We start from the raw sequence: 24,420 nt of genomic DNA, 5'->3' as shown, positions 1-24,420 counted from the left end.
GCTGAGAACAGTGCAGAAATTAAACATATGCAAGTTGTGCAAAGTCAAGTGTGACAAGTATGTTAATTGAAGCATTTGGTGTATTGTCATCATTAAAGGCCATGGGAGAATGACTAAGCTAATCTTATTAAAGTCATCTGTGTATACAGAGAATGCTAACTCCAAGAAGACCATGGACCTCCAATCAATTACACTGTAGAGAGAACTTAGTTTGTTCAAGCTAATGAATTTAGGGAAGGTGGGGGATTGGGAGATGACTTTTGCATATTTTCTTTATAGGAAAATAAAAATGGCTCAGGTTTCAAGTGAACAAATAGCATAGTTCATTGTTGCTGAAACGTGCAAATTTTCCCCTAGCTGTGTCCCTGGGAGGTTCACAGTTGGAAAAAATGCTTCTTGACTTGATTATCAGCTATGTGTATAACTGCCCTAGTTTAAAGTCATTGAGATACCACACATGCTGTGCACAGATGACTCAATTCATGCAGTAGGCTGTGGCAGAACCATTTTCAATAGATAATTCTATACTGGTGAGATGGTATTGAACTGTAGTTAATAATCTTTCCTTTGAGACATAGCCCAGCTAGTGAATATACTTTTTAAAATTACCATTTCTTTCTGGCTGCTTGCACTTATGCCATGATTTATTGCCTTGTACGCTAATCATCTGGCCATTGTACATCCTTCTTAATTATCCTTGTCATATCTACATATAAATGAAAGCTAGATAGCTCTTTCTGTGACCATGCTTGGTCAGCTGATTGGTCATCATTCCTTCCCCAAACTTTATGGAGTTGGACAAATGGATTCTCATGTAATTGATGGTATACAGACATAGCTGAGTGACTATGTTGATGAAAACATGAGAAAGTAAAGAGCTTTTAAATTCTGAATGAATTCTGAATGAAATAAAAAGTAAACTTCTTTCCTAAACTAGCCTATTAATAAATAATGTACTACTCAGATCCAGTTCCTGTTATTTAATCTGTAACCTTGACCAAATCATTAAACCTCCTTGAACCTCAGTTTCCTCACTTGTGAATTTAGTGAATTGAACTTAAAGATTTATGTGTTTCCTTTCAACTCTAAGTCCTAAGATTCTAAACAATTTTTTAAAGAAAATTGCTCATTTTTTTCTTCCTCTGTCCCTTCACCCACTACTCTTTAGCACATAAATATGGATTAGTAAACATCCTAAGAATAGCATTCTGACCTGTCATATTTTAGTGATAATTCATTTTAAAAATCATTATGTATGAATTTGGAAACTGAATAAAAATAACAACAGCAAAAACAAATCATCTGCTAAACTTAATTAATAAATTACTAAGTACACTTTCTCCTTGGTATTTGTAATATATTCATCCTACTTTCAAGGTGGAATTTCACTTTCCTTAACACTTGACATACAAATAATCACAGAGGACATTTCCCTACTTACTTTGGGTCTGTATTTAACCACCTGTTTGTAATTCTTTTAGAATAATCCAAAACCCAGTTGAGACTCCATGCCATGGTTCTTTTTGAGCTTGATCAGATAAAAATAAAGGTGAGATAATTGTGCTATGGATATAGTTTAGTCAAATCTATATCCCAATAACCATCCTTTCCTCTCATTGACTTTAAAAGACTAGAGACAGACTGGTTTATTTACTAAAACTTTCACTCTAAAATATGCCCATTAAATAATACTTGTTAATATTAACCTGAATGAGACAGGTAATACAAAATAGGAAATGGTCCTGCCCCAGGACATGCCCAACTTCATTCTATAATATTACATTATTTTAAAAAATCAATTTAAGATAAGTTAATGGGGATTTCATGATCTTGACATTATATCATTAGAAAGTCAACATTTCTCCCTTCTTCATTAAACTATAGTGTCTTTGAGGCCAATGATTATTTCTGCTTCACCTAGTACAGGGTCTTGTCCAAAATAGATATTTAAAAAGTATATATTACATTTAATTGAAAATAGCTCAGACCTTCTCTATGAATCATACATTATACAAAAGCCTTGAGCTTTCTGAAATTCTTAATAAAAATCTCAAATCTTTTAGTAATAACTTTCAAAACTACAGTTCTCTGTAACAAAATCTCATCTTAAGTCCAGCCAATAAAACATCTATCATGCTGAGGCAAAGTAGGCAACAATTATGCTAAGGAGTATGTATGACTAAGGCAAGATTGAAACCCAGCCTATCTACTGGTTCCTTCTTATCTTGTAACCTCACAAAAATCCTTCAGAACACAAAAGAAGAGTTTGTAATAAATGATGATCTCTTCCCTGCAAGACTTGAAAAATATCCTAATAGTATAAGGACAAATGGTTTGAAATGAATTCAAATTGAAAATTGAAGCCATTACCCCCTTGCTATTAATTCAGAATCACTCTGAATTATGCCATCCCTGTTGTATTTCCAAGCTTCCAAATGGAAATATTCCTAAAATTCCAGTCAATAAAATAAATACCACAGCCAAGAAATGCTCCTAATATTTCAATTTACTGCTGTAAAGGGGTCTAAAACAACTTAATAACAAGAGCACAGAACTATTGTTTGACTCAGATGAGGAATTAATACTGAGAGCAGTAACCAATGCTACCCAAAATGATCAAAAGCAAAGCAATTCCTATCCTGTAGCCGGTGCTGTGGGAACATGAATTTTGAATTACTATAGTCTATCTACAGATATGAAAACTAATGTAAAATGAAGGAGCTGAACTATATTTTCTCTGAGAATACAATTCAGATAGTGATGTCGATTTCTTCAATGACTAACAGTCAAACAAACCATGTCTTTAAAGGATGATGATGAAGTGTGATTCTCACCTCCTGATATAAACTAGAGATGCAGATTTAGACATTTGTTTTCAGACAGGGCCAACAGAAAAATTTCTTTTGGTTTGACAATACTTATTGCAAGAGGGTGTGTGTGTGTGTGTGTGTGTGTGTGTGTGTGTGTGAGTGTATGGTATAGGGGAAGAATTGGGAAAAGGAAAGAGGGAATAGTGATAGTCAAAACACAGAAGAGAAGCAAAGAAAGAAAAGTATGTCAATGAAGCATTTTGAAATGCACAGAAGAAAAATGAAAGTAGTTGAGCATGAAACACTATTATGCTGAATTTATTTTATTCTTTAAAAAACTCTCTTTCTCTCTCTATATATATAAAACATAGATTCAGATTTATATTAATAAATAAAAAGCATCCAGTGCTGTATTATCTTGAATTTTAAATACAAACTAATTGAACTATTTATTATTATGCCTATGAGAATTTACATGCCCTACAGAGGTGCCAATATTGTAAACCACAAGTAAGACTACTAGGGATACAAGAAGAAGCTAGAAGCTTCCACTCTTGAAAGCAACTTCATCATGAATTCACTTTTTTTATTTTTCATCTTGGGCAAGTCACTTCTGTCTCCTAGTTTCCTCATCTGTAGAATGCAGATGATCATACCTGTCTTTCTTAATTCAAGAAGATAAAATTAATTTTTGTGAAAAGACTACCCAAATGTGGTATTTTCATTGTCATAATTATTTTCATGTTTGGTTTTATATTGCATAAAATCTTGACTCATGGAATACTAAATCTCTGAAGAATCCAAATGACAGGTAACTCCAATTTAGAATGGATAGGAAACATGATAGGTCTTAGCAACTTATTGCCAATGATGCTATATGCATAAAAATGATCCATAATATATTATCCAAGAAAGTTATGATAGAAAAAGATAAGTCAATCACATAATGAAGGATATCTGGTGGGCATTGCTGCATTTGTCTCTATAAAATTTAAAAAATAAAAACAAAAAAATCCTTATGGTAAAACCTACAGTTAATTAGGTAGATCCTCAATGGAAGATTATAGGAGAAAGTAGAGAACAGTCACATAGTGACAGTCACAGATAGGTTACAATCTGCACAGCTCAAGGGATTGTTTCCATAGTTTAGATCAAGGCTTCTTAAACTTTTTCCACTCATGACCTCTTTTCACCTGAGAAATTTTTTAAGTGATATTATAGGTATATAAAAAGGTATACAAACCAAACTTTGAATAATGATAAATCATAATTTCACAACTCCCATATTCAGTCATGGGGCCCTATATGGGGTTGGGTAGCACAGTTTAAGAAATTGGGGTAGATCCATTGAAATACTAAGGTATTGCTGATGTTAGTCCCTACCGCCTCCTTTCATTTATGATTCAGACCAAGAAGGTCTAGCTATCTTCATACTTCCTATAAAATAGCATGATAAATCAGCATTTTCACTACATTATCCATCAAGTCCTATTATAAATTAGCTTTCACAGACAAGCCATACTCAAAGGACAATAGTAAGCTAAAGGGGGGCAATCTCCTCATCTTATGTTAAATTCTATATTGAACTTTCCTATAAGTGGAACATAATTCAGTCCAATATACAGTGTATTAACTATGTTATTATAATAATTATTGAATTGAATCGAAATATGGCCACATAAAATAAAAAAAAGCAGGCTAATGCATGCTGTGGCTGTGAATTTCACTAAACTTTCAGTGTTTTTTCATTTATTTAGGTCAAAAATGTTCCTAAATATTTTGCTAGTCAGCAGCTACTCATTCTGCTTGGTCCAGCTTTCTAGTATCACCAGAAAATGAATCTATTTATCTTCTTTAAACAGTTGTAGTGAAACAAGTCCAAACATTCAATGAGATTATTTCACCTTATTTGCACATTCATCTAATTTCATTAAAAACAAAGTAAACAGAATGGGGAGGAAGAATTACCAAGGCAGAGAAAATATCTGTCATTCCCTAGAGCTTGGGGGTTTTGTTTTTGTGGTGGTTGTTGCTGTTATTATTATTTTTGTACACATGGAAATCTCCAGTGAAGGCCTAAGATTCTATGGAAACTAAAGAGAAAGCCATAGTGTGCTGAATAAAACCATGTGTCAGCTGGCAAAGACTACAGAGGATATGACTTGATTGACAGTTAAAAACAACATTCATTAAGCATTATTAAGGGCCATTAGCACAGCTCTACACAAAATCTAAGGTCAAAGGGGACCAGTCCACAAATAACCAAATAGGACATCCAGTTTGGTTCTTGTCTCTAGCAGAAGACCACAGATCATGAGAGCATTTGGCCTTTAGAAATATGTGAACATTATTTGCATCCCAATTAGGTTAAAAAAAAAAAAAAAAGACAAACATGTTAAGTGGTTTTTCATTAAAAATAAAATGTAATTCAATAATCAGACAGATTTTTCTCCAATCTTATGAACTGGCTTCAAAATCAATTTAAAAAGAAAAATTCTAGAAATATTTTCAGCAAGAACAGAATTATAATAAGTGTTTAACCTGGAAAACAACTACTTGACAAGCAGTTTGGCATCTAGTGGAGAGAGAAATTGAAATGAAGTTAGGGAGATTTGGGTTCAAATGTCCACCTCTGTGGTTATAGGCAAGTTGTTCCACCTGTTTGCACCTCAATTTCGTCATTTATAAAATGGAAAAAATTATGCCTGTTATGTTTAACTTGAATTGTCATGAGGCCCAATTGAGCATTTAATGTAAGTAAACAATGCAATGTAAATATTAATTATTATTACTTTAATAGGGAAAATTTTCATGAGTGGTAACAAAGGGTAATGCAAAGAGTATTGCATTTGAAGTCATAAGACCTGGATTTGATACTTAAAACTTGTTTTAACATGGGCTAATCCTTTTATTTCTCCCAGCTACAGTTTTTATCTTTAAAGTGGGATTATCTTTAAATCTACTGAATGGAGTTGTAGTGAAGAAAGTGCTTTGTAAATCTAAAAGTGATGTAGAAATGTGAATTCTTATTTGAATATATAAACTCTCATATGGTGACTTTTAAATGTTTCTTTAGTTCATAGTCATTTATGTTTTGTTTTGTTTTTTCTTTTCCATCCTGACTAATAACACAAGATAACCTATACAGATTGAATGGGAAAGAAAGGGGGAAAATCTCTTTGGCAACCAGGTGACAGAGCACCAAATATTTAGTTTATAATTTTTAACTTCTTAAGCTCATTTCTCTCAGTATTTACTTTATACATAAACACTGAATCCCAAATGGAAATGATTTTGGGAACGATATAAAACATGCCAAAACCTTTTCAGAAGGCTTCTTTTGTCTCTTTTTGCAGCATTCACTCTTCAGTGTATATAAACAAACAAATGCTTTGATATTCAAACTCTCGAAAGCTCTGGAAATCAGGTGATGAATCTATCCCAAAATCATATCCTTTCATTCTTGGCACACTAAAGAAAAGCACACTAAAAAAAAAAAATTATTTAGGCTTGCATTGACATTATGTGTAATCGAATAATTTATTTGCAAATAAAGCATGGAAGCAAAATTGTCTAGTGGAGATTATAGGATGTTGAAATCATATACTTTAAGAGTTGGAGGAGCCGGAAGAGATCATCTAGTACATATCCTGCCCATGATGTGAATCCCACTTATAAAATCTTAAACATTTGTTCTGAAAATCCAGTGACAACTTTGCCATGTCTTAAAGCAATCCATATATGTCCCAAAAGTCTGTGCAACTTAAAGCTTCTACAACTCCAGAATTATAATGCTTCCATCATAACACTTTTTGAAAGTTTATTTCAATTTCTTTTACTCTTATTTAATTTTGTGAATTTTGTATCATTAAATATGAATTGAAATATTAGCAAGACAAATACCCTCATTATTATTCATTGTATGCATGACAATTTTCTGAATGCACTGATGGATCAGTAGAAGGGATCCTCTTGCTTGGCACTTTGGTCATCTGAGCTATGTCTTTTATACTTTTTCTTATGGGGATCACATATAAATTTTCATAAATGCATGAAAATGTCATTCTTTGGATGATTTTAAAGCTATGATTATAAATGTAATCCTTTCAGTCACTGAACAGGGACTAGTGAAAATTTTAGAAAGTTTGAAAATTTTCTGGTGGAATTTATAGCAGGAGAAGATAGATTAAATTTTAACAAAAGCACAAATATTTTTGAAATTTAAATAATTAACCTTTCAATCTTTTTTGGAGTTTTTTTTTTTTTTTCGAAGTTACTAAAGCTTCAGAAAGACTTTTGGGTTACCATGTAATTAAAAAAAAACTGATTAGTTCTAAATAGGAAAATTTTCCTTATACTTAGTGAAAATCTACTTTCCTATAAGTTCTTCTGGGGCCAACCAGAACAAATCTAATTTCTCTTTTACATCACAGCCATTCAAATACTTGAATATAGCTATGGTGCCTTTTCTAAGTTTTCTCTTTTCCAGGTGAAACATCCTAAGGTTTTTTCAGCAATCTGGATTGAAGAATTCAACATTCTGATTATCCTTTGCTTGACAAGCATCCAGTTTGTCAATGTCCCTTGTAAAATGTGGCACTCAAAACTGTACACAACATAACAAAGCAAGGGATAGCAGACAGTCACTTCTTGACTTCTATTAATGAAGCCAAAGAATGCATTAGTCTCTTTTGGCTTTCATATCACACCTCTACCTCAAATTGACCTTTGTTGTCCATTTGCTTCAGTTGTGTCCAACTCTTTGTGACTCCATTTGGATTTTGTTTTATTTTGTTTTTGGTAGAGATACTGGAGTATTTTTTTTTTTTTTTTACTTCCTTCTCTGGTTCATTTTAAAGGTGAGGAAACTAAGACAAAGAGGGTTAAGTGATTTGGCCAGGCTCACACAGCTAGTAAGTGTCTAAGGCCAGATTTGAATTGATGAAGATAAGACTTCCCCACTCCTAGCCCAGCACTCTATCCACTCTTTCACCTAGCTGCTTCAATTGACCTTTTAAGCCACTAAAGATTCTACATGTTTTTAGTGAGACGATCTCTAGCCATGTCTTCCTTAATTGGGATCCATGCAGTTGGTTATTTTAATGTGAATGCTAGAGATTCAATCTATTATTTTAGCAAAATCCTTTCAGATACTGACTTTATCCACTATATTAGCTATTCCTTCCAACGTTCCATCCCCTGAAAATGTGATAAGCATGTCATCTATGTCTTATCCAAGTAATTGGATATTGAACAAAATAGAGTGAAGGAGACTATCCTGAAGCACTACAGTAAAAACCTTGCTATGGGTTAATATCTATTAATTAATGCTCTTGAATTCAGTAAGCCAACCCTTTCCCAATTCATGTACTAAACTCTGATCTAGTGTACATTTTTTATCTTGTCCAAAAGGAAATAATGGCAAATTTTGTTAAATGTCTTGCTGAAATTAAGAGATATCATATGTCTGGTATTCTTCTTACTTACTAGCATAGTAATGCTGTCAAAAATTGGAAATGAGCTAATCTGGGATGACTTGTTTGTCATAAACTCATGTTCTTTCATAATATACAACTTTCTTTTCTAAAATCTCACAAAACATTCCTTAATTATAATGAATCCATTTAAGAGGCCAAATTGATGTCTACACTTGTCCATATCAATGCCTAATTTGTCTTGATCCTAGTTCAACAACACCCTTTTCACTGTGCTGTGTTTGTTTTTTCTTTTATTCAAATAAGAACATTGCTTGGCTAGGTCCAATTTCTCATTTGCCATGAATCTTAAAAGGTCACTGACAATGAAGCATCACATCCACAAGTTCTTTGAGTAATTTGAGGGCTTTTTAGCTTTCGTTTGTCTTGGCTTAGTTATTGGAACTCATTAAAAATAGGTAGATGGTTTCTTCCCTCTCTTAACTTATTTTAATTTTAAATTCCTTAACTCTTGTTGATCTTATCTTTCCAATATGAAAACCATTTCTTTGATTATGAAAAGAAGCAGAATATGAATTGAGTAGATTTCAACATTTCATCCTATCACATTTAAATAGTGGTCCTAGTATTTGCTTGATCCTCCTTTTTTTCTCACTCCTAGCATTCCTCTTAAACTTTGTATGGGACAGGTGCTAGACCCCCTTCTCCAAATTAATCAGAGACATCTTCAGGTACAAAGAGAAAACATTTATTTAGTCCAGTGGTTCTCAAACTTTTGTTTTCAGTATCTTTATCCTATTAAAAATTATTGAATCTGTCCAGGTTTTACAGGTATACAACAATAAGATTAATACAATGGCTCTTCAGTTTGATAGGAAGCCTAATAATTCTCTCCCACACTATCCTTCAGAGCTTCCAAACACTGAATTAGCTCTGGCAATGTATGTACTAACATCATCAACTATGTGGATATCCCTAAGAAATTAAACTACCAAGATAACTTATCTATAGCATTCAAATTTCCCTGCTGTAATCAGTAGTTCCATATATGGATGGTATGGTTCTAGCTGGTGGAGAATCTTTGCTTCCTTATTGTTAATTGTCAGGTCAAATTAGCAAAAGCAACAGAAAATCAATCTATTCTTAGTTGCATCTCAATCTCAGAGGCTTCATTGAGTAAACAATCAACTTTGAACAAATAGGTATGAACCAATTTTTCCTCTATTGTAGTCTTGACTTGTAGCCTTTTCAAGTTAAATAATTTACCATCAGTGTAGTAGTTGCCCTTAATACTGTTTTCATCCTTATTGAAGGTGCCTGACAACATCACTGAAAACACCATACTAAAGAGCATGGAAGCATGTGCACAGTCATACTTTACTGGTGACTGAGAAAGTATGAAAGTATTGTCCATTATTCAGAATCCATGCGATCATGCTTTTATAAAACTTTGAGTAATGTCTTTTTATTCATGTGTAAATTAGATTTAAATGTGGCAGAGTTGCTCAATGTCATCAGCCTCATTCTCTCTCCCACAATCATCAGAGTCTAGTGGGAAGATAAAAGTCAAGATGACTGGCAATGGAATAGGAAGAACAACTTGTCTTTCCTGAGCATTCCACACCCAGGTAATGGGGAAGAAAAGTTATAAGAAGCCACCATAAGCCAAAAGAATTAGGGGGAAATATCTATTTGTAAAGTAAAAATAAAAGTACTTCCTTGGATCATTGACAGACTCTGTGTTTAGGGTCAAGAAGCATAAGACAAAAAAAAAAAAATTCAGCAACTGAAGCACTTGAATCTGAAAATATAATATCTGAGTTGTAAGAGTACTGTGATAAGACAGATTTGCTGCCATTTGTTGAAATATTTCTCACAGCAACATGATCAGTGATTAAAGTGCCATAAGCTTCTTGAATAAGAATGTTTCCCTGATAGGTAAAATTATTTTCTTTGAGCTTTCATATAAATCCTATTGATCTTCTATAACTTTTATATAAAGCTTTTTAGGTGTGAAGCCTTGTAAGCGTAAAGGAAATTAGTGACTACAATCCAGAAGTGTGACAAATACTGAAGTTTCTAAATCATCTGTGTGGGAATAATAAGCCAAAGAAGCACACTTGTGTCCTCAAGGTCTGCATTAGCCTGTTACATAACAATTATAGATACATAGATCAAAATGAATTCTCAAAGAGTCATGACTTTCAATAATACCAAACAATGGTATGGGAAGAAAAGAGAAAGAAATTTTAATGTCTCCTTTATAAATAGAATCTTCTCATATGTACACACAGACTTTCAATCCTCCTCCCTATTCATTGGGTTAAAGATATTCTATACAGATCAATAAAGAAAAAGACAATTCCCATAGGAGATAAAATGCAATAGGAAAGTAGACATCAAATCGGATTATAGCATTATCAAGGGCTTCTGTGTTGTTGGGTGTTTAGAATATCTATAAGTGATTTTGTATGACCTGAAATAGAATATCAAGTGATTTTATAAATAATGGAGCAGGAAGATGATATGCAGTATTTAAGGTATGAGACTGTGTAGGCATAGGGCTTCTACACTTAATGAGGCTGCCTGACCCAATCCTATCAGGAATTGATTAGCTCATTTTCTGTTTACTTGAAACACTTGGTTGAATTGCTTACAAAGAAAGAAATTCAGCTTTATCAGCTGAGAACAAGAGGGGAAGTCAAGGGTCTGGCATCTCCTCCAATGTTTCCTTTCTTATTTTTAAGAAGATGTTTTATTTGGCTAAAGGTGGAAAAGAACTTCCTTAAATAACACAAGGAGAAATAGAGCTGGTATGTTTCTCTCCCTTGTTACTAAACCCCCCAAACAGATTATAGTTGCCTTTAGCTTCTATTAAATAATATGCATTAATATATTGCACTTAACCTATAGACAGGGCAGTACTTAGCCTTGCAGAATTACAAAAAGCAATAATAACTAAAAATTTTAGTCCCATTTCTAATAGCATACATTTCTTCTTTGGTTAAATTATCCTTTACTGACAAGTTCTTGCAATCTTAAAAACCTAATGGGAAGATCAACTCCAGTTTAAGCTATCTGCCAAATGCAGCCTTTCATTTATTGAACTGCCTCTGTGTTACACCTGAACAAAGAGTGTGCATCTTTTGATTCCACTTGATCCTCCCCAGGCATCCCATGAAGTTTCCCTTCTACCCTGCAGCAGACCAAGTGACTATTCTGACCTGCTTCCTGTACATTCTTCTTCCTAACCTGCTTCCCCTAATCCCATTCTGCTGACTTCCCTTTTAGCTGATGCAGCAACTATACACAGAGGCAGTTTCCCCTACAGCTGGAATCAAGGACCTGAAACAAAGAGGGTTCCTTTATTTATTTATTTTTAATTTCTTCTGCCAGCCGGCACGTGGACACCAGTCGCTGACACCCTGGAAAGGCACTGGAACAAATCAATTTGCAATTGCCTCAGAGATCACAGGGCACTGGGTAATAAGCAAAGGCTTTCTGAAGAGCAAATCCGACCAGAGCCAAATCATTTCCTTCTATGATGGCTTGCTTCACTTTATGTGTGGGGGGGTGGGGGGTCTGGCCAGCAGAGACACAACAGATTACTTATGCTTTGACTTCAGTAAGACTTAACTTTCTGCTCCATCTGGCAGACATGTCAGTAAGTCCTAGAAATGCAGTTTAGACCTTCCCTTGGGTAGCATGTTACACAACAGACTAGAGATGGTGCCAAAAGGTCTGTTCTATAAACTCATTGCAAAGCGGGGACTTGGACATTATCTAGCAAATTGGGAAATCTTATAGACTTCACATTTGAAAATTCAGGCTGAAACTGGCCTAAAATAAACTCAACTCAATTTAATGAACATTGACTGAATACTTACTTTCTACAAGGTGCTGGAGGATATAGCAGAGGAGGCAGGTATGCAAAGATAAAGAATGACCTGATTGACGTAGGGGGATATGACACGGAAACAAATACATTAAATGTGATGTAGGATATGGTGCAGGGGGTGGGGGTGGGGAAGAAATATCTAAAGAAAATATTCTAAATCAGAGATATAACTAACTCTCTTATCACATGGGATCTGGGAGTAACTCCAACTATTTAACAAATAGCAAATATTAATTTAGCAAATATTTAACAAAATAAATAAAAATACAATAAGATATAGATATCACATTTTAAATGCTATTTTATTTTTATTTATTTATTTTTTTTACTGAGGCAACTGGGGTTAAGTGACTTTCCCAGAGTCACACAGCTAGGAAGTGTTAAGTGTCTTGAGACTAGATTTGAACTCAGGTCCTCCTGACTTCAGGGCTGATACCCTATCCACTGTGCCACCTAGCTGCCCCAATAATATCACATTTTAAAACTAAATCAATATGCTGCCTTGATGAACCTTTATGTGCAGATTATAGTTTCTATTTCTATTTCCATTTGATACATCTGCTCTAGAAGAATTCAAAAAAGTAGAGATCAGTGCTAGCTGTATGGAAGCCTCAAAGGCCATTAATTTAAACCATACCTGCAAAATACTCACTCAAAAAGTGATCACCCAGATTTTTATAAAGATATTCAATGATAAACAATACACTATGGGATAGTGCTAATTGTTAGGAAGTTTCTTTTTTCCCTCTAGCAAACAATGTGCCTCTTTTCACCTTTCACTCCATAGTCTTATTTTTGATTTCTAGAGTCAAGCTTCAATGGAGAAGGTGGCATGTGAGCTAAACCTTGAAGGAAGAGTAATCTAAAGGAAGTGATTTGTGTTAAGTAGGAGGATCAAGAAAGGTTTCTTGGGGGCAGGGAGGAGATGGCTTAGAGGGCTAGATATACCTTGAAGAAAGAGAAGGCCTGCAGCAGGCAGGAATGAGAAAAGAATACATTGAAGCCACTGAGAATGACCTAGGAAAACACTGAGGGATGAGGAACATTCTGAGCAGCTGTCCAATTTCACTGGAATGGAGAGCACATGAGGAACTAATGTGAAATAAGGATGAAAAAGTAATTTGGATCCTTGTGATGGCCTGAGAATTTTTAGCTATTAGGATACATTTAATGAAGAAGGCTCTAAATGTCCTTTCTCTGGACAACATTATCACAAGTAGGTTAGCCTGAATTCTCAAAGGAGAAGGGATGAAGTATTGTGCTAAGCACTGAGAATACAGTTATTACAAAGACAATCCTTGCCCTTATAATCTAATGGGAGGGGATAAAACACAAAGGGTGGTAAGGAAAGGGATTGTGGATGAAAGAGATGAATGTGTGGGGAAGTGCCCCACAGTAGGGCATCTTGTTCCCTGGAGTTGAAACCAAGTAAAGCAATAGATTCAGAGTGGAGTAAACTCAAAAATCCAATTTCTGCCTTCTATAAAGGAAGGCATTGGGAGGACTTTGGTATTTTACTCTCTAGACCTCCAATTAGAAGAGAGGGAAGATTGAGGGAGGAGGTGTCTGTCAAAACTTGAATTAGTGGCATGGTGATGAGATTAGAGGTGATGAGTTTAACTTAGAAGGGGCATCTTGTACTAAGGAGTTGAGACCAAGTAGAGCACCAGATAGCAGAGTACAAAGGAATTCCTATTGTCTCTATTAGTATTTTTCCCATTCTTCATACTCATTGGCCATCACCTAATTCAGAACTTAATCTATGCTCAACTAGATTGGGCTCTTTCTCTCTCAAGTTCACTCTCCACAAGCTGCTAAATAAATCTTCTAATGTATCCGATCACCCAGTCTGACTAGGTTATCCCTATACTTAAAAATCACTTTGAATAAAAAAATCTACTTGGGATAAAAAACACTTCCCAAAATCTTCCCCAATCTGGCTTCTCAAATTCTGGCTCCAATATATAGTTCCAGTCTTACTTCACTTGGATGTCATTCACAAATACCATTGGATTCCTAGCTATTTTACAATCTTGTCAGTGACTCACTTCAATTCCCCCAAGATACTTTATCTTGTTATATCCCTCATCCCCAACACATTCTATCATCAAAGGAATATCAAGTGATATAAAATATGCAAATCATTTTGCAAATATTAAAATGTTATGTAAATGCCAACTGCTATTGTTAATATCATGACAATAGATCGTAATGGCCTTGAGGAAAGATTGTATCATTTTATTTTTGTATTCTCACTGCTGAGCAAAATGTTCTATACATACTATAGTAGATACATAATGTATCCAAGGAGTTTGGGAAACCACATAATTACTTTAAAAGTTAAATAACAATGTAGAAGCAGTTATTAATTTTCTTAATAATTTCATCAGTGATGGTCCTGCTTCTTCTAAAAGAGACCTTCCACATATCAATAAGAATTAAAATTAGTTACTTGCAGGGGAAAATTTCATCACTTCATAGGTAAATTCTTAATGCATTTTCTACTTCTAGTAGAATTAAAACTTCTTTGGCATAGAAGATTGTATCTCCATATTAGCTCAATATCATGCACACAGCAAATGCTTAATAATTCTTCATTCATTCATTCTGTCATTCTAGGATTCATGACAAACATTCTGACCCAGGGGTATAAATATTTAAGAAGCAACTCTGGGGAAAAAAAATGTACACATGACACACTTAGATTTAATCTGCCTTGTTAATACTTTTTCAATCTCTTCCTCAAATCTAGACAATCATTAAAAACAATGAATCACACCCTGATTGGAAGCATTTGTCAGTTTCCAAGGGATAAATATTCTTTTTTGAAAATTTAATAATCAGCTTTTGAAAGCCAGTTTGAACTGGCTCCAGAACACTCCTGGCCTCTTTTGTGTCTTGGGTTTGTTATTACCTTAGAATTACCCCACAAATAAACAATGAATAAAAGTAATAGCCGGAAAATTAAATATTATTTGAATAGAATAGAACACTTATCCCAAGCTAATATGTAGAGTTCTTCAGACACTCATAACCATCAAGGGCTTCCTGATCCCTAGGTAAGGGAGAAAGGAAGCCTTTGATCATTTTTTCTTTTCTATCTCCATAGCAAATGGAATCCAAAGGTCTGAATCAATCTCTGTCTCTGCCTCTCTCTCTTTCTCTTTTTTTTTTCTCTCTCTGTCTCTCTGATTCTCTGTCTCTCTCTGTCTCTTTGTCTCTCTCTCTGTCTCTCTCTGTCTCTGTCTCTGTCTCTCTCTCTCTGTCTCTCTCTCTCTCTCTGTCTCTCTGTCTCTCTCTCTCTTTCTCTCTCCGTCCCTGTCTCTGTCTCTCTCTCTCATATGTGTGTGTAGTTTGTATAGTTGTATATATAGAGATCTGACACTCTGGGGGGAGGGGGGAGGAGATAGTTCTTTATCCTTCATAGCCCCATTTTGTTCCCTTTCTTCAACTTTTCTGGTTGGCACAAACATTAGGGCAGGTGTTTTTTGAATAAGATTTTCATATTGGAGGCAATAAGTGAGAGTAAAGAAATTTTGGTAAATTTGAAAGGAAACCACTAAAAGAAATTAGGAGAAATTTAATAAAATCGAATACTGTTTTGACTTTAAATAAGTCTATCTTGGAGAATGAGAAGTAAGATCAGTCTTGATGTTTCCTAGCATCATATGATACCCCAAACTCTGTATCAGTACCAATAGAAATTAGTCTCTGGAATATGTGGGCATCTTCAGATATAGGAAAGCTCATTAGGTATTAGGGAATGGGGGGATGTAGATTGATTGAGGAAATATCATGACACTAGATGTTTACATCTGCCTTTCACTCTCATTACCTTTTCAGATTTTTTTCTCCTTTCCCATCTGGGATATCTATCCTGTTGCCCTGTGATATAAAGATTTGTAAATTATTTCCCACTAATTGAAAATCTTGATGATTTCTTCTTCCCTGGAACAACAAAGACAGCAGGAACCATTTAAGCACACATCTAAAGAAGTGTTTTTGTACATAGATATCAGGATACCAGAGGTGAGACACAATTTCTGATTGCAAGATAGATTTCCTGTCTAACTCACATCAAGACCCCAACCTACACTGTTTTATTCCCTCTATAATATTAAACAGAAACCAGAATCTTTCATTGCAATAACTGTCCACCCAAAAAAAATACTCTAAGGAACAGGTGTTAAATTAGGTAGAATATCATAAAATCAAATCCAGCACTTTTCTGCCATCCTAAAGGGTGATTTACCTTTTGGCTGAATGTGAAGATTGAAGGTGAGAAATTCCTCTTCAATTAGAATGAATCTAAAGTGGCTGATAACATGTTTTAATAATAAATTTCCGATTTGGAACATCATCTTCATGGCTTCTTCCTTATGTTCTGGTGGATGCTCAGCTCTAATTCAAGCCCTTTCTAGGCCTCTAAGGACTTATGGATACTGGAGTCTATATTTGGTCAGTTACAATGCATTAGTGGGCTCTGTGTGTTTCCTATTATAAAATCAATGCTTCTCAGAAGCTCCCTGAAAATGAATGGGAGAGTAGTGCATAAATTTTCATTAAACCAAATCAGGAAGCTTTCCCTTAAGACTTGGTCTAACACAGTTTTCTCTTGCATGTCTTTTCATTGTTAGGGATATTTCCTTTATGGATGAGGTTACTATGGGATATAGTAGACTTATTAGATGTCACTCCCCCCACTCAGTGAACTCCAGTGTCTCCCCATAGCCTCCGGGATCAAATATGAAATGCTCTAGGTAGCATTTAAAGCCCTCCATAACCAAGATTCCTCCTTTCTTTCCAGTCTGCTTATATCTTCTTCCCATAAGTATTCTTCATCCAGACTATTCTGCAAACAAGACACTCTATCTTTTAGCCGTGGGCATTTTTTCTCTTACTGTCCTCCATTGTTTGGATGTTCTCTATCCTCCCCCATCAACTACTGATTTTTCCTAGCTTCCTTTAAATCCCAACTAAAATCCCACCTTTCACAGGAATCCTTCCTCAAATCCTCTTAATTCCCAAGCCTTCCTTCTATTAATTATTTCCTACTTATTCTGCATATTGCTTGGTTTGTATATATTTGTTTATATGTTGTCTCCCTCAATAGATTATAAGTATAAACTCCTTGAGCTAGATACTTTCTTTTGCCTCTTTTTATATCACCAGTACTTAGCTCATAGTGGGCATTTAATAAATGTTGATTGATTCCAGTTCATAGACAATGGTTCAGTTGTTTTGCCTTTTTGGTGATGTTCTCATCTACAGAAGAGCCTTAGCTGATTTTTGGATCCTATGCAGTCCATGGATCCTATGTAATATTTCTATTTTTCATGCACATACATCCCTTTATTTTCCTCATGAGATTATACATTCCTTTGGTTGGAGACTTTTTTTTTTTTACATCTCCTTTGTATCCTCCCATGACAATAACTACTAATTGTTTCCTGAACTCCACATTCCATCATGCATATACATTGATTCACTCAAGCTGCTTCCCATATACATATCACAACTTTTTCCAGATCCAATTCCCAGAATCCTTAGCTTTGTTCAGGGCTTAATTTAGATATCTGAAGTCCTTCTACACAAGATCTTCCTAGGTCCCACCCAATTATTTTTGTTCTCTTTCTCCTCTAATTACTTTTGGTTTGTTTATCTTCATAAATGTTGTCTCTCCAGTAGAATGTAAATTCTTTGAAGATAGATGTGTCTTCAGTTTATTTTTCATATCCTTAAAGCTTAGGACAATTGCTATGTAATAAATGCTTGCTGCACGTAACTGAATTGACTTTTACTTCAAAAGACCCTTACTTTCAAAAACAAACAACAACAATAACAAACAAAGCAAAACAACCTCCCCCCCCCAAAAAAAAAAAACACCTCTGGCTTTTTTCTTCATTTTTATTTCTTCCCTTTCTCCCACTCCCCTATTCCAATCTTCCAGCCTTGACTTGATTTCTATTGAATCAGACAAGGGGAAAGTGGATAAACATCGAAGATAAGCAATTAGTTACATTCTAGGTTCATGATAACATTTCTGAACAACATGAAACTGAGAATCATCAATTGTTTTCCTACTGTTTCTCTGGAATCTCTGGCTTTCTCTAGGTAATATTTTATAAAGAAGAATGCAAAAATAAAGGTTTTGGCAATGCTACCTCTAAGAGATTATTTATTAACATGTTACCTGAAACATTTGACATGTTGTGATATGACTAAAGATATCAACTACCACATCATTTTCCCCTGTGATGGAGGATTAAGATCAGTTGTGAAAGAGCATAAAATAGGTTCTGAGGCTAAATCTGAAGAATATAGCATTTGTCTTGAATGAATTCTTTATCCTGACCCTCAAATAATACAGGAATTGCTTACCACACCTCCAGGAAACAGAGATGCCATATAACCCATTACTAACTATCTTAACCAAGGTGCACTAGACAACACCTATACCACTAGGGGATATACAATCAAATGTGCTTCCTTTGTCTTTTATATGCTTCCCCACTCTGAAAATTGTCCTAAAACAATGTCATAATGACTAGGGTACACCAGTACCATAAAGGGAGGAAGGAGTATTTGTAATATTAATTTTAATTTTACATTAATATTAATATTTATTTTAATATTTAAAAAATCCAGGTAAAACATCTTTGCTTTTCATGTCAAATTAAGCTTCTACACTTCTCTTCTGTTGTTAACACAACACTATCTCAGAACCACAGAACTCCAGAGATGATAGGGACTTCTGAAGTCAATTAGCCCAATACCACTAGTTAAAGTCACTGTTAAAGGGATTAATGATGTACTTGAGTCAAAGGGGTATAGCAAGTGGTTGTGCTATAATAAAGGAATAAACCTTATGAATGGTATACATAAACATTTTTGGTGTAATTTAAAGGTACCTAAAATTCTCACCTACCCTCAACTATTTCCCCTGTTATTCTAATGATAAATACTATTGTACATTGACTCCTTTTAGTCTTAAAAGCTTTTTCAGTTTTCCAAGGTTTTCCATGACATAAAAGAAGGAGGCTTCATCTAAAAATTAGTAGTCTATTTCCATTCCTGGCTCTGTCAATAACAAGCTCTGTGACCTTCCCACAAATCCTTTAAACTTTTTGAACCTCACTTTCCTCAACTATTAAATGAGAGTATTCATTTAAATGAGGCACAGGGTTGTTGTAAGGAAAGCACATTGTAATCTATAAAGTAATATTTTCCTCCTGCTGGTATAGAATAAGTTTTTACTAGTCTATAAATTTTTTATTACTAAAGGTCCTTTTATTACTAAAGCCCCAAACTTCTCCCTATATTTTTCTCTTTTCCAGTGTTCATGGCTTTTCTTTCCCATAGCCTGAGCCCCACAGTGGGGGAATCAAAAAGAGGTCATTTTAGGGCAATAGAATATTGAGTAATCAGATAAAAAATTTAGCTATTTTATGGATTGCTGTCCGAATTCTATTTCTGATCACTGCTAAGTTAGAAGTTTGTAATAAAATATGGGTTTGAAAACAATACTGGAAAGCCCTAAATAAATGTAAGGCCTCATCCAGTTTTAACATTCTAAGATTTCAAAAAAATATTTATTTACTTATTTTTAACATTATTTTAATTTTCTTATTTTTAAATTCTCTTCCCTTTCATTGGGAAGGCAAGCAATATACTATCAGTATGTGATGTGATATCAAATGTGAAGGCATGCAAAATATTTCCATATTATGCCTATTGCAAAATAAATAAGAAAAAAGAAAGTGAAAAAATATGCTTCAGTATTCATTCAGAATTTTTCCTCTCTCTCTTTCTGGAATTGAATAATATTTTTTATCATTCTTCCTTTGAAATGGTCTTGGATCATGGTACTGATCAGAGTAGTTAAATCTACAGTTGATCGGACACAGTTATAACATTGCTATTACTGTATAAAATGGTACAGTTCTGCTCATTTCACTTTGTATCAGTTCATATTAGTTTTCCTAGGTTTTTCTGAAACCACATATCCTCTTATTTTTTTATAGCACAGCACTATTCCATCACAATAGATGCCATAACTTGTTCAGCCATTACCCAAATGATAAGCATCTCCTCAATTTTCAATTCTTTTCCATGACAAAAAAAAGAGTTGCTACAAATATTTTTGTACGCATAGATTTTTTTCCCCTTTTCCTTTAATCTCTTTGAGGTACAGACCCAGTAGTAATATTGCTAGATCAAAGAAAATGCATAGTTTTAACCTTGGGCCTAGTTCCTTTGAGCATAGTCTATAATTGTTCTCTAGAATGTTTAGATCAGTTAAGACTAAGTTTACTAATAGGCATATTTCCTCTTTTTCCATCCTCTCCTCTCTCTCCCCACCCAAGCATTTGTGATTTCTGATAGGTGTGAAGTGATATCTCAGAGCTGTTTTCACTTACATTTCTCTAATCAATAGTGTTTACAGAATGTTTTCATATAACAACTTTGATTTCTTCTTCAGAAGGAGGGAAAGAGAGAAGAAAAAGAAAAAGAAAAAGGAAAAAGGAAAAGGAAAAGGGAAGGGAAGGGGAAAGGGGGAAGGAGAGAGGGAGAAGGGGGAAGGGAAAAGAAAGGAAAAAGGGAAGGGAAAAGGGGAAAGAAAGGAAAAAGAGAAGAGAAGGGAAGGAAAGGAGAAAGGAGGAAATGTAAAAGACTTGGCATCTGTTAATACCTTAGCTTGGATCAAGTTCTTCTTCTGAAATTGGGTCTAAGGAAAAGGAAAAAGTGGGCATTATATGTTCACTTTTTTTTCTTTTTTTCCTTCTCCCATGATTTTTCCCTTTTGCTCTGATTTTTCTCTCCCAACATGATTCATAAAGCAATTTGTATTAAAAATATATAAATGTTTAAAAAAATTTTTTAAAAAGAAACTCAGACATGAGCTACTTGCTAGCTGTAGCTCTAATTATTAATACCATGCTACAAATGATAGTCCTTTATAATTCATAGATCCAGTCTCTGATTAAGACTAAAGTAGAAGCATGCTATTACAATCCTTGAATATGCTTCCTCTTCTAGGAAGTCCATAGAGAGACAGTATCATGTCGTAGAAAAGGCATGGGACCTGGACTCAGGAGAAAGCTGAGTTTGAATCCTGACCTACTAGTTGTATGATCATGAGTGAATCATTTTTTGGCATAATTTCCTCATCTATAAAATGGGAAAAATGATATAGTATTTACACTATAGGGTAAAGATTTAATGAAATAAAGTTTGTAAAGTACTTTGTAAACTTTAAATCTCAAAAAAAGGCTTCTATGTTATTAGTCCTTTATCTAATTAATACAGTGAATTCCCCTATATCAATGACTCTTACCTAAACATATCAGCTTGATTCAACCCACCAGTATGCAAAACATAAAAACTAAATTTTATAAATGAGTCTTTTTAAAAGCAAAATTCTACTTAGCTAGCAAAATTTGCTTTAAACCACCTACTTTCGCCAGTGCTCAATTTCTCCAACTAGACAATAACATTTGGTACTTAATCTACCACAGATTCATGCATATATAGATTACTTTTAATTGGGTATCCTTTTATAACAATGTAATGCTATTCTTTGCATAGAAAAGAAAGATCACTGATGTTCCCACCAAAAGATAAAGTAGTCTTTAACTTGTTTACTACAGAAACACAGAATTTCAGCATGGAAAGGCCATCTACCCCAATCCATACAGGAAAGAAGTCATTCAGCCTCTTCTACAAAACCTCCAAAAATGAGGTAACATTCCCTCCCTCTCTAAGTAGCCATTCTACTTGTAGATAACTTTCATTGTTAGGAAAGTTTTCTTTACAAATTCAACTTGCCTTTTTATTTTATTTTTTTTTTAAATATCCAGATGACTCCTGATTCTATATTTTGTAGCCAAAGATAACAGGTCTAATCTATCATCCATGTCTATATGACAATCTTTCAAAACCATCATGTCCAACTTAAATTCTGGCCTAAACATTCCCAGTTCCTTCAAAGTATCCTCCTACAGCATGAAACCAGAGCCCTTTCTTCTCATTATCTGGCTGTGAGTTGTCTGTAGCTTATCTATGTCTTTCCTAGGTTATGGAGTCCAGAACTGAGTAGAATACTGAAGAGGTGGTTTAACCAGGGTAACAGCAGGATGATGTCCTCCCCATTCTTGGTAGCTATTCCTCTCATAATTCAGTAAAACATCACAATTAACTTTCTTGATTGTTCTATCATACTTGTGACTCATTGAGCTCTAAATCCACTAAAATCCCAAGATTTTTTCAGACAAACTTGTATCTAATGATCCTATCCTTGTTCCTATCTTCTATGTGTGGATTTGATTCCCTGAATCCAAATATAATTCTTAATGAATTTTCCCTTATCAAATTTTGCTCAGGGTTCTAGGGCAGTAATTCTCAATTTTCTTTGTATTATAGACTCATTCGACAATCTGTTGAATACTAGCCCTTCTCAGAATCTTTTTTAAAAAATCATTTTTTATTTCAGTTAAAACTAAGTTAAAACAAAGATATGTTTTTCCCATTTAAGTTCACAGATGCCATGGAATCTGTCCACAGAATTCAGGACCACATGAAAACTCCTGCTCTAGTATTCCTGCAATTTTACCAAGAATACAAGTCAAATTCATTGACCCATAATTTTAAAACTTCATTCTTGTTTCCCTTTTGTGAAAAACAAGACCTGGTTTTTTTTGTAATCCTGTTGTGCTTTCTCCATCCTCCAAAATGTTTCAGATATCAATACTGACATTCGCCAGTTTCTTCAATATCCAAGGATTTTAAATAGTTTATAGGACATGTCTCTTGAATTCAACAAGTAAAACTAGGAGCTCACTTACAATCTCTTTATTTATACTGGCTATTACCTTCCTATTTTCATCCTCCTTTCCCACCCTTTCCAGTCCAAATGTTATTCTTCTGGAAAGAAAGAATTAAAAAAACAAATAAAAACTGAAAAATTCTACCTTTTATCTTTTGTCAGTTATCATAATCTGAGTCATGACCATACTCTTTTTTTAATCTCCTTTTTTCCTAATTATACATTAAATATACATGGAGCATGCACATGTGCACACACAGATACATTTTCTGTTGCCATTTTGGTTTCCAGAAATAATAACAAGTTTGAAAGGAATTATCATGTTCTCTGAACTCAGTTTCCTTATGACCAATAGCATAATTAGGAATTTGGTCACAATTAGGAGTATAATCTGTGGCCAGAAAATAAAATTAATTGCATCACCCAATAATTGAACCCTTGTTCTTAGTGTCTTTGTTAGTATGATCATACTAAGTATAACTGACTGAAAGAATATAAGAGGTTATCTGTAGCAATCCATCTATTAGAGCTAGTCTACAAGGAACAATTGCTTCTCTGACCCTACACTCCCCATATCTATCAGGTCCTTTCAGTCAGTTCCTACCATTACCTATAAAGCAAATTTGGATGTCTATTGTTTAACAACGAATAGACATTTATTAAATACCTACTATGTGGCAAACACTGGGCTGGGTACAGATTTAAAAAGACTAAATTATCTTTTTGCTTAAAGTGATTACCTATCAATAGGATATAAGATCTTTCTGATAAACTAAACTCTGTGAAGACAGGGAGGATTTCATAGCAGTTGCTTAATAAATACTTGTTGAAGAAGTTTAGATTTTCTGAGGGGAAAACAAGTATGTATAACAAAAATAAAATATATGCAAAATAAGTTTAAAATAATTCTCAGTGAAAGGAAGAAAATCCAACATCTGAAGGAATTAGGAAAGGACTCACACAGGACTATACTGGGATTTCTTTCTGCAACAAAAGAACTCAATAAAAAAGGAGAAGCCCAGAAGATAAGAAACAAAGACCCAGTCACTGACAATGGTATATACCTCTGTTAGTCTTTTACTACTAATAGATCTCAAACCACATTAAACTTACTGAGTTTTGACCATCTTCTTGGTCTTTAAATACTTTTTAGCCTGCACTTGTTATTTCATCCTCCTGATTTCATTGATACTTTGCTTTGATTTGCTTTGCTTTGATACTTAGCATTGATTTATGCTATTCCAACTAGCTATTTGATCATTACTGATCTCTGTTCCTGACAACTGTGACTTCTCTGTCTTTCCCTTATATGTGTTGTTTCCCCCAATTAAAATTTGACCTTCTTTAGAGCAGAGATTGTACCTTTTAAAAATGTGTATCCTCAGTATTTATTACAGCACCTCACACATAACACATGCTTATAAACATTTATCCATTCATCTATCTGTGCAT

At 34.3% G+C, this 24,420-nt stretch overlaps 1 protein-coding gene across 1 annotated transcript in view; it reads right to left on the bottom strand.

Moving 5' to 3' along the window:
* PLPPR1 (phospholipid phosphatase related 1) overlaps window positions 1-24,420 on the bottom strand; it is a 339,917-nt gene that overhangs the window by 290,689 nt on the left and 24,808 nt on the right. The gene's annotated exons all lie outside the window — the stretch shown is intronic.

This window comes from Sarcophilus harrisii, chromosome 1, assembly GCF_902635505.1.
Source record: "Sarcophilus harrisii chromosome 1, mSarHar1.11, whole genome shotgun sequence".
NCBI lineage: Eukaryota > Metazoa > Chordata > Mammalia > Dasyuromorphia > Dasyuridae > Sarcophilus > Sarcophilus harrisii.
Note: the sequence above shows the minus strand (reverse complement) of the source record. Positions and strands in the feature narration are given on the sequence as shown.